The sequence below is a fragment of the Rhodnius prolixus genome, unplaced genomic scaffold (assembly GCF_049639745.1).
Source record: "Rhodnius prolixus isolate KJV_2025 unplaced genomic scaffold, Rpr scaffold_14, whole genome shotgun sequence".
NCBI lineage: Eukaryota > Metazoa > Arthropoda > Insecta > Hemiptera > Reduviidae > Rhodnius > Rhodnius prolixus.
In genome coordinates, this window is record NW_027411594.1 from 1,350,277 (window position 1) to 1,361,247 (window position 10,971).

At 32.9% G+C, this 10,971-nt stretch overlaps 1 long non-coding RNA gene across 3 annotated transcripts; it reads left to right on the forward strand.

Moving 5' to 3' along the window:
• The first annotated feature begins 2,060 nt into the window (after positions 1–2,060).
• On the forward strand, positions 2,061–10,657 carry LOC141451626 (uncharacterized). 3 transcript variants are annotated; one of them, XR_012456958.1, is made up of 4 exons: positions 2,061–4,396; positions 5,137–6,689; positions 6,971–7,273; positions 10,524–10,657. It is a non-coding gene; the product is annotated as an uncharacterized lncRNA (long non-coding RNA). The 3 variants fall into 3 exon arrangements; XR_012456957.1 differs by lacking the exon at positions 2,061–4,396 and having other exon boundaries at positions 4,458–6,689; XR_012456959.1 differs by lacking the exon at positions 2,061–4,396 and having other exon boundaries at positions 4,465–6,689; positions 7,170–7,273.
• Positions 10,658–10,971: the final 314 nt, after the last annotated feature.

Here is a 10,971-nt window from a genome sequence, read left to right on the forward strand (position 1 = left end):
GATTTGAATTTTAATGTTCTAATGTATTTTAATTATAAAGGTTAATGTTTTAGCAAGAAGCTTCTAATGCTAACAAAAAAATAAGATTAAACACTACATGCCACCGACGTATCTGAAGTTAACAATTATTACAAAAAATAAAACATATAAGAAATCTTTTAGCTGACTTACTATTTCAATGAAATACATTCACTTCTTGTCCTGCCTGCACTTGTTGTTCCCCTGTAAAGTTGTAACAAAGACCATAGAGTTCCACCGAACTGAACACCCCCAATTAACTTGTACATCAGCTGATCAGCACAACAGCTGATAATGGCCCCACCATTAAGGCAAGGATTGATCAGCTGATGAATGAAGTTACCATGACGACGGGATATTACTCATTGATAGAAGTGGGGATCATTGAAATGGTACAAATTGATTAGCGTAGAATTTGTGAGTGAAATTATCAAATTTATCATTTGAAAATACTAGAGATTTTTTTTTATTTATAAAAAGACCAGCGACGATTGTGAAACGTTAAAAAAATGAAAAACATTTACTAGAAAAACAGAAAGAATCTTACCTGCGCAACAAAGATACGTAATGATCAATTTCAATCAAAAATCCATATTCCTAATGGCTGATAATCGTTGTGCAACAAAAATAGTAGTTCTAACATATTTCGTGCTGCTCGGTTGAAAGCTGCTAGCACAAACAACTCGCTAATTGAATCCAAAGCCGGTGTAGCTTCGTCAAGTATCAGAAAGTGAAGAAATATTTTAATATTACTTTCCTTAGTAAGGTATTTAAAACTTAAAGGCGGTTTTAGGAATAAGAGAATTTGTAACATTCAGTAAACTTTGAACATACAAAAATTGTAAAACTTGCGAATTGAAGATTTTAATTTTAATGTTGTAATGTGTTTTAATTTTAAAGGATATTTAAAGGATACTTCCTAACAATAAATAAGTAATAAAACAAATAAACTTACATGAAAGCATCAGCACACAAGAGTTGAATACAGACATACATCTGCCAGTGTGTAAGCATCATAATATTGAAAATTACAAGAGCTGCCAGTGAACTGCGAAATACATGATTTGTGATTTCCTGCAACAGAAAAAGAAGAAGATATTTAAAAATAAGATATGTTACTACAATCAGGCAAAATGAATGACAGATTTCAATAATCTTCTATCATAGATTATGTGGAGAAAGATTCCTACTTCTTGGCCAATGATCCTCTTAATGGCATTGCAGAAGTTTATCAAATAAAGAGGAAATAACAATAAATAGTTTAATATTGCACTTTAAAAAAATAAAAATACCTAAATGCTCTGGATATATCCGCTAACAATTAACCTTTAACTTCTTTTCGACCAATTTAACCCTACCTTCTGATATTATTTATTTTCCCAAAATCGTACAACATGCGAATAGAAGATTTGAATTTTAATGTTCTAATGTATTTTAATTATAAAGGTTAATGTTTTAGCAAGAAGCTTCTAATGCTAACAAAAAAACAAGATTAAACACTAAATGCCACCGACGTATCTGAAGTTAACAATTATTACAAAAAATAAAACATATAAGAAATCTTTTAGCTGACTTACTATTTCAATGAAATACATTCACTTCTTGTCCTGCCTGCACTTGTTGTTCCCCTGTAAAGTTGTAACAAAGACCATAGAGTTCCACCGAACTGAACACCCCCAATTAACTTGTACATCAGCTGATCAGCACAACAGCTGATAATGGCCCCACCATATTGGCAAGGATTGATCAGCTGATGAATGAAGTTACCATGACGATGGGATATTACTCATTGATTGAAGTGGGAATCATTGAAATGGTACAAATTGATTAGCGTAGAATTTGTGTGTGAAATTATCAAATTTATCATTTGAAAATACTAGAGATTTTTTTTATTTATAAAAAGACCAGCGACGATTGTGAAACGTTAAAAAAATGAAAAACATTTACTAGAAAAACAGAAAGAATGTTACCTGCGCAACAAAGATACGTAATGATCAATTTCAATCAAAAATCCATATTGCTAATGGCTGATAATCGTTGTGCAACAAAAATAGTAGTTCTAACATATTTCGTGCTGCTCGGTTGAAAGCTGCTAGCACACACAACTCGCTAATTGAATCCAAAGCCGGTGTAGCTTCGTCAAGTATTAGAAAGTGAAGAAATATTTTAATATTACTTTCCTTAGTAAGGTATTTAAAACTTAAAGGCGGTTTTAGGAATAAGAGAATTTGTAACATTCAGTAAACTTTGAACATACAAAAATTGTAAAACTTGCGAATAGAAGATTTTAATTTTAATGTTGTAATGTGTTTTAATTTTAAAGGATATTGTTTTAGCAAGAGGCTCCTTATGCTAACAACAAAATAAGATTAAACACTACATGCCACCGAGGTATCTGAAGTTAACAATTATTACAAGAAATATAACAGATTTATAAGAAATCTTTTAGCTGACTTACTTTTTCATTTTAATCTATTTACTTCTTGTCCTGCCTGCACTTGTTGTCATTAAGTTGCAATGAAGACCATGGATCGACCGAACTGAACACCCCAAGTAACTTGTACAGCACATCTGCTGATAATGGCCCCGCCATATTAGCAAGTCATACATACCTCACTTTAGTATCAGCTGATGAATGAAGTTACTATGACAATCTGATATAATGAACTTGAGTCCTTAATTAAAAAATTATCCCTTCGAAAATAATAACATGATTTATTTGTTGTAGTATTTTTAATTCGAGTTCAAATATATTTAGTTACTTCACAAAGTAACAAAGTTCGTAAAAAGCTCCAGATTATGGTGCTTGTGGAACAAGGAAGGTTCTTTTAGGTTATATTACATATGCTTATCAGTGACTTGTCTTTCCTGAACGAGTGACAATAGATGAATTTGATGGTGATAGGAGTTGATATAGCTGCAATATTTACTGTAACTGGAATTTTGTACGTTTGGAGATAGGAATAAGTGAACCAGCACAAGTAAGTTGAAAAACTATTTCTCTACTTGAAATACCATAGATATCTAGTACTAGTGTTTCTTATTCCAGGCAATAATTCTGTGTTTTTGTAATTATAATTTTAAATTCATTTTATTTTTTAATTTTGTTTGATTTCGGGTATATTCTCTTTTCTTTCATTGAGAAATGTGTTCATTTTCAGTTACCATAAACGACTTAATAGTAGAATATCCAATGTGTTTCAAATGAATTTTCTTGAATCATAATATTATGTACTAAAGAGGCTGTAGAAGTGATCCCAAAACTGTAAGTTCTTAAAAAAGATTTGAATTATATAGTTTTTCTGAACTCCCTATATTATTAGCTATTTTCAAATAGCTAACATCGAGCTATTAGCTAAATAGTCTAATTATTAATTTTCTGGCGCTGTACTTTTTCTTTCCGTATCATTTATACAGATCCAGTTTGAAGCTCGTTCGTGTTATGTAAATAGCGTCAGGAACTTGGAACATTTTCAAAAATGTCAGGAACTTACTGTTGTGTTTTCTTAAGTTCGCTGAAAGCGTCTAAGAGTAGAACTCCATGACATCTTACAAGTTCATTAAGAAAGAGAAAAGTAGTTTCTTTTGTTAATACCAAGAGTAGACCTTCATCTTTTCATGTCAAAATATAATCTGGACATCTGCAGCAATATTAGATCGGATTTACTTACCTATTTATTAATTTAAATGATTACGTTTGAACTAATTTTTCTGCTATCAACTATTACATAACTTGACTGACTCACAAAATACCATCTCACTAATTTGGGTTCAGGCCAAAGTATTTATCAATAACATCAAGTTGAACGAATAATTGAACATATCGTGCATAAAGTAAAAAACAGTAAGTACACCGCAGCTATATTTCTTGATTTAGCTGATATATCTGACAATTTTAACACGTTGGACTACTGTACAAAGATACTTACTAAAGTTAATTAAAGGTAGACTTACGCTATTAATTACATTATTCAAATCATACGATCTTTTTTACGAGACCTAACTTTTATAGATAAGATTCATAACTTTTTAATTTAATAATTACATTTTATTTTGGTAGATTATGAATGCAAATAAAAAAAAAAACAGCTGGAATCAGCTGCTTAGATAACCTCCATTTACCAGCTGATCAGTCTGGCCAGTTACCGTCGGCCATCTTTACTCGTTCGTGGTGTCTCTTTATTAACGTGAATTTTTAACTGAATATTTGTGCGTGTTAAAAAGAAGTTCGGGTTTATAAATTGAGTTTAAGTTATACTTAGTGCGTGATATACAGTTTTAGTGTAAATAGTGTTGTGAATTATTTTAAATTGTGTCAAGTGCTATTGGACTGGTGATCTATTGAGATGGTGATGAAATTGGATATTCTTCAAACAAGGTAAGACTTTATTATCAATTATTTAATTATATTTTTATCATTCTTGCATGAAAATAGCATGTTATCATTTAATTATTACTTACCAAATAATATTAATGCTACGTCTTGACAACGTTCAGTGTTGGTTAATTCTTTAATTTTGATCACTACAAAAAGTATTTAAATTGATTTCTAAACCTTTTTGATGAATTCTTTGATCTTTTCTTTTAATCGACTATGAGTTCAAAATTAGTTTTCTTGGTTTACCTATGTTGTTTTTTGGAACTGATTTCTAAACCTTACTTTTCTCAAGGGTGCATAAGTTTGATTAGTTCTTTTTATAGGATTCTAAACGGATTATTTAAATCCAAACTCTGAAACTATACATCAAAACTCCCCTTATTAATTATATCCTTGTAGTAGATTCAGATATAAAAATTTGATACTTACTTCAACTTATATGTATCTTACATTTTGGTTTTGTGGTTTTTAATACTTACGTTTATTGCATACACACCAACTTTTTGTATAATATCTTAAAATAAACAAATATACTATATCTGCTTTATCTTTCGTAAAGAACAAACGAAGGCCTTCCTCTTTCGGTGAATATCAGACGGTTTTTCTGTTCGGTAAAAATATTACTAGCACTAAAGCTTCAACCTCCTAAATATGTGTAATAACTCCCGATGTTTTCAATAAATGTAATATCTTTCCACAATTTGGGTATAATGTATTTCTTTTCTTGCAATCTATCATAGGTTTTCTTTAATGTTCACTACTATCAAATCAGACAAAAACCCTACTGCACACCATGAAAGCGTTTTCGTTAGAATCTAGGTTTACTGTTTCTGGTCTTGTATGTACGAGGGGGTACCCAAAAAAAACCGGAATTATTTTTTAAAAGCTATTTATTTACAAATTTTTTACAGAACAATCTTATCCCCTTCAAAATACTCTCCATTACAACTAATACATTTGTCCCACCGGTGCTTCCACTGTTCGAAACATTTTTTGTAGTCATCTTTAGAAATGGCTGACAGCTCCTTCTTCGTTTTTTTTCTTGACCTCTTCAATGTTGTCAAATCGGTGACCTTTCATGCCCTTTTTCATGCGTGGAAATAAGAAAAAGTCGCACGGAGCCAGGTCAGGCGAGTAAGGTGCGTGGGGCAGCGGAACCATGCCATTTTTAGCCAAAAACTGTGTAACAGAGATGGCTGTGTGTGCAGGTGCATTGTCGTAGTGGAAGAACCAGTCTCCTGTTTGCCACAAATCGGGTCTTTTTTGGCGAACACTATTGCGCAATCTTTTCAAAACTTTCAAATACAAGGTTTGATTGACGGTCTGACCTGGGGGGACAAACTCTGAATGGACTACGCCTTTGGCATCAAAAAAGCAAATCAGCATTGTTTTGATGTTTGACTTGACTTGACGACATTTTTTTGGTCGGGGTGAAGATGACGTCTTCCATTGGCTCGACTGTTGCTTTGTTTCTGGGTCATAACCATAGCACCATGACTCATCACCAGTAATGTGACCTTTGACAGAAAGTCTGGATCAGTTTCAAGCTGTTGTTTCAAAGCACGACATGTTTCAACTCGATGTTCTTTTTGATTGTCAGTCAGAACTCGAGGAACAAACTTGGCAGCAACCCTTTTCATCCCCAAATCTTCCGTTAAAATTCGCTGAACCGAGCTCCAAGATAACCCACTACTCTCTGACAGTTGATCAATTGTCTGTCGACGGTCTGTGAACACCAGCTCTCGAATTTTTTCAACATTTTCGTCGATTCGGGCAGTTGATGGACGTCCAGAACGAGGTTTGCCATCAATCGACATGTCGCCATTTTTAAACCGAGTAAACCACTCGTATACTTGAGTTTTTCCCATAGCGTCATCTTTGTAAGCTGTTTTCAACATTAAAACACTTTCAGCAGCATTTTTGCCGAGTAGAAAACAAAATTTCATAGCTGCACGTTGTTCACTTAAACTTGCCATCATAAAAAACGAAAAAAGAACAAAACAGCGCTGGTAAAAACAATCACTGCAGATGAACAGAACAAGCCAAGCAGACAACACAGGCAGGACTGAACTGGCAAGGAATTGCGCTATACACGTCTAGCGGCAGAAATGCGTACTACATAAGCTCCATGCGCGGCAACGCAATTCCGGTTATTTTTGGGTACCCCCTCGTATATGGGGATATACTGAATCTCTGCTGGGACTCGACGAAGCCCCTTGGCTGGCTGTGGGTACTAATCAAGTGATGTGGCTATTCTATTATTGTAACGTCCAAATACTTCTCTAAACTGCTGGTAAGTAAATTTACTCATTCTCTCTATTAATTTAGATTATAAAATAAGCGTTGGTATTTTTTTTTTGTTAACTCAATATAAAATAAATTTCCTCCGAGTCATGAAAATTCAATTGCATTAAAAAAGTTTTCAACTCCAATGCTACTTTTAGGGTTTCATTGTTTTAAAAGTTTTATTGGCAATCTATTGTATTGCTCAAGATTTTATTTATGGCTAGCTAATCATGTATTTTTAAATAATAATAAAAAATTTAAGAAAATTGAAAATTTCGGTACTTATAGTAGGAAGCATCTTAATCAGTGAAACGAACAAGTGAATAGGGAAACGAACAGTAAGAACAAAATGTTAGTTCATTATAATTTTTATTATAACTTTTTAAACTACAATAAATTACAATTAGATTTAAATTTTCATTTTTCTTATAGTTAAAAAAATTCAAACTAATCTAATGTTGTTTGATTATTCATAATGTTCCTGAAGACAATAAACTAAACATGGATCAGGTACCAAAACTGATGTAGAACTGGATCCAACTAATGCCTTGAAACAGAAGAGCACAATTGGCCTATTATCCACTGTTACAGGTATGATAAAGTATCTAAAGTATTATGATTGGTTAATTTTTTAACTAGTTAACCTAACTAACTGTTACACAGGTTATATATAAGAATTTAATCTTTTACACTGGCTAACTGCTTTTACTAGTTAAAACAGTTACACCAGTGTTAGCAGTTAAAACAGTTATGCTCGGTTAACTGGTTAAACTAACTACTTAATCGGTTTTATCGGTTGGCACTGATTAATCGGTTGAACTGGTTTACTGGTTAATCACTTAAACTTGTTACTAGTTAATCGGTTAAACTAGTTTAATTGGTTATCATTGGTCAATTCGCTTTGCCTAGCAACTTATTTTCTTCATTTATCCACTTCCTCTTGTACCTATCCACTTATATCTCATATAGGCTGGAAGGTAGATCAATAAGTGGCTAGATGATTACTGTAACTGGATAGATGAAGATAATAATTGATGGGTGAAGAGAAATAATTGGATAAATGGCAAAGATAACCAGTTGAACTAAATTAACTAGTAGAACTAATTTAACGAGTTTAAAGGAATAACTAGTTAAACTAGTTAGCCAGTTAAACCGTTTAACCGATTAAGTACTTAACCAGGTAAACTGGTTAACAAAGTAGCTAGTTTAGCCGATTAACTGGTTGACTAGATAAACTAGTCTGTTACCAGTAAAAACGATTACCTAGCAAACCAATTTAGTTATCTGAACCTGTTAGAAAGGTAGCTGATAAACTATTTTTACTACTTTAACCGATTTACTATTTAAACAGTATAACCTATTTAACGTAGTTATCTGTTATAATCGGCTAATGTGTAAACTAGTTGGCCTGGTTAACTAGTTAATTGATGAAACTAGTTTAACTAGCTTATTGCTTTTACTGGTTGATCAGTTAAACTGGCTAACTGGTCAAGGGTATACCTGGGTAACTAGTCAATCAGTTAAACTTGTTAACTGTTTTCGGTGAAACTAGCAACTGGTTAACTGGTTAAACTAGTTCAATTGGTTACCTTTGTCATTTATTAAATTATATTTTTTTCGCCTATCAATTGATTCTTTTAACTGTCCACTTTTTGATCCTCTGCTTATCCTTCTATGTTAGAGAGTTAAGTGGATTGGTAAGAGAATAAGTGGACAAATGAAGAGAATAAGTTGTAAGGTGAAACGAAATGACAAAGGTATCCATTTGATTTAGTTTAACAAGTTTCGCCACAACCAGTTGGCTAGTTTGACCAATAACAGTTAACAAGTTTAACCGATTAACTTCCTACCTAGTTATACCCTTGACCAGTTAGCCAGTTTAACCGATCAACTAGTTAAGCCAGTAAACTAGTTAAATTAGTTTAATCAATTAACTAGTAAATCAGGTCGACTAGTTAAACCCATCAGCAGATTAAACCAGTTAACTAGTTCATAGATTATACTGGTTAACTAGTTAATTGGTTAAACTGGTTAATTAGTTTATCGGTTAACCTCAGGGCTAACTGGTTCCATTAGTTAAATTGGTTAACTAGGTAATTTGTTCTACTGGATGGCTAGTTTAACTGGTCAATTAGTTAATCGGCAAAAGTGGTTGGCTGCTTTGTTAACCAGTTTATAACTGGATAGGTTAGGCTAGGCTAGGTTAGATTAGATTAGATTAGACTAGACTAGGTTAGGGTAGGTTAGGTTAAGTTAGGCTAAGTTAATTAGGCTGGGGTAGGTTAGGTTATGTTAAGTGAATCTAAGGTAACCCAACCTACCCCCCCTTTTACTTAGGTTAAGTTAGGCTAGGTTAACCTACCCTAACCTAACCACACCAATTAACTAGTTAACCAGTTAAACCAGGTTCCAGTTTAACCAGTTAACTATTAATCAGCTAAACCGGTTACGCAGTTCAACCGATTAACTTGTTAACCAGTTAAACCAGGTTCCAGTTTAACCAGTTAACTATTAATCAGCTAAACCGGTTACGCAGTTCAACCGATTAACTTGTTAACCAGTTATACCAGTCAGCCAGTTTAACCGGTTACCTAGTTTATCAGCCCGACCAGACACCAAGTTCAACCGATTAACTAATTAACCAGTTATACCAGTCAGCCAGTTTAACCGGTTACCTAGTTTATCAGCCCGACCAGACACCAAGTTCAACCGATTAACTAATTAACCAGTCAGCCAGTTTAACCGGTTAGCTAGTTAATCAGCTGAACCAGATACCCAGTTATACCGATTAACTAGTTAACCAGTTTAACCAGTCATCCAGTTTAACCGGCTAACTAGTTAATCAGCTGAACCAGTTACCTAGTTCAACCGATTAAATAGTTTGCCGGGTAAACCAGTCATCCAGTTTAAGGTTCCCTAGTTAATCAGTTTATCTGGTTTACGGGCTAAAAGGTTTATTAAACCCAGTTAACTAGTTAATCGGCTTTATTGGCTGACTAAGCCAAGGTAACTTATTAACTATTTATCCAGTTAGCCTGTTTAACCGGTAAACTAGTTAACCAGTTAAACCTGTCAACCAGATAAACCATTTAACCGATTAGCTAGTTACCTATCCAGTTCATCGGATAAACTATTTTACTAGTTAAACCAGTTAACCAGTTTAACTCAATAAATTAGTTGGCAGTTTGGATTACCAGTAAACCTGTTCTAGAGATACACCAGTAAAACAAATTTAACCAATTAACTGGTTATGTAGTTTATCCGATGAACTAGGTAACCAGGTAGCTCGTTTAACCAGTTAACCACGTAGCCAGTTTAGCTGATTACATGCAACATGCAACATAATTTTAAAGGACTTACGTGAAAGGTGGAAGTGCAACGTCCTGAGAAGGATCCTTTCTTGTTCACTGCTTGTACAGTTCTCAAATGTAATGTTATTCCTCTTGCTACCTAAAACCAAAGTTTATTTTATTATATAAACTATTTTAATAAATTGTATAATATGTATAAGAAAATTTATAGCTTTTTATTTTTTTTTTTTGTTATATTTGTAATAATATCTATTTATTTTTCTTAATATTATTATTATTATCATTTATTTGTAAAACGAAACATTTCCTAATAAGGGATGCATTTTCAATTGATCTGTTCTTACTAAGATTAATAGAAAATTGATATAAAATGGAAAAATAAAGAAAAAAAATGTGCAGAGACTGATCATGCATGATTTTCATCTCAATGCGCAAATTTGAAAAAGAGATCACAAACTTTAAGAATTTTTTTTTTAAAAACTGATTTTAAAAATAAAATTTCACTAACCTTTGCACAATTATTTTTACAGGTATTGCCAGCAATAGAAGTAGTGTCAATTCCCATCCAGAAATCAATGCTGTGCAAAGTGTTGCAATGAAAGAGATAGTTGCTATCATCACCAGCACCTCTATAACCGGCAACCTGAAATAATAGAAATAGAAAAGAAATTTATTATTCTGGGACAATTGTCCCCTAAGAATAAATACAGGAACAAATAGAGGCCTTAACAGTTTGGCCTGTGATTAAACAGAAATTAAATAAATAAATAAGTATTTACAAAAGTGAAAATATAATAAGTGAAAATGAAAGTAAAAATAAAATAATGAAACAGCAGAAATTAAGGAAATAAATTAAAACAATTAGAATTTCGGAGGAAGCTGAATAGAAAGTAGATAACTGAATAGACGGGATTTAAAGATGGATAGGGTAGGAGCATGGCGGACAGATGAAGGCAAGGAGTTCCAGAGAGAGGTAGC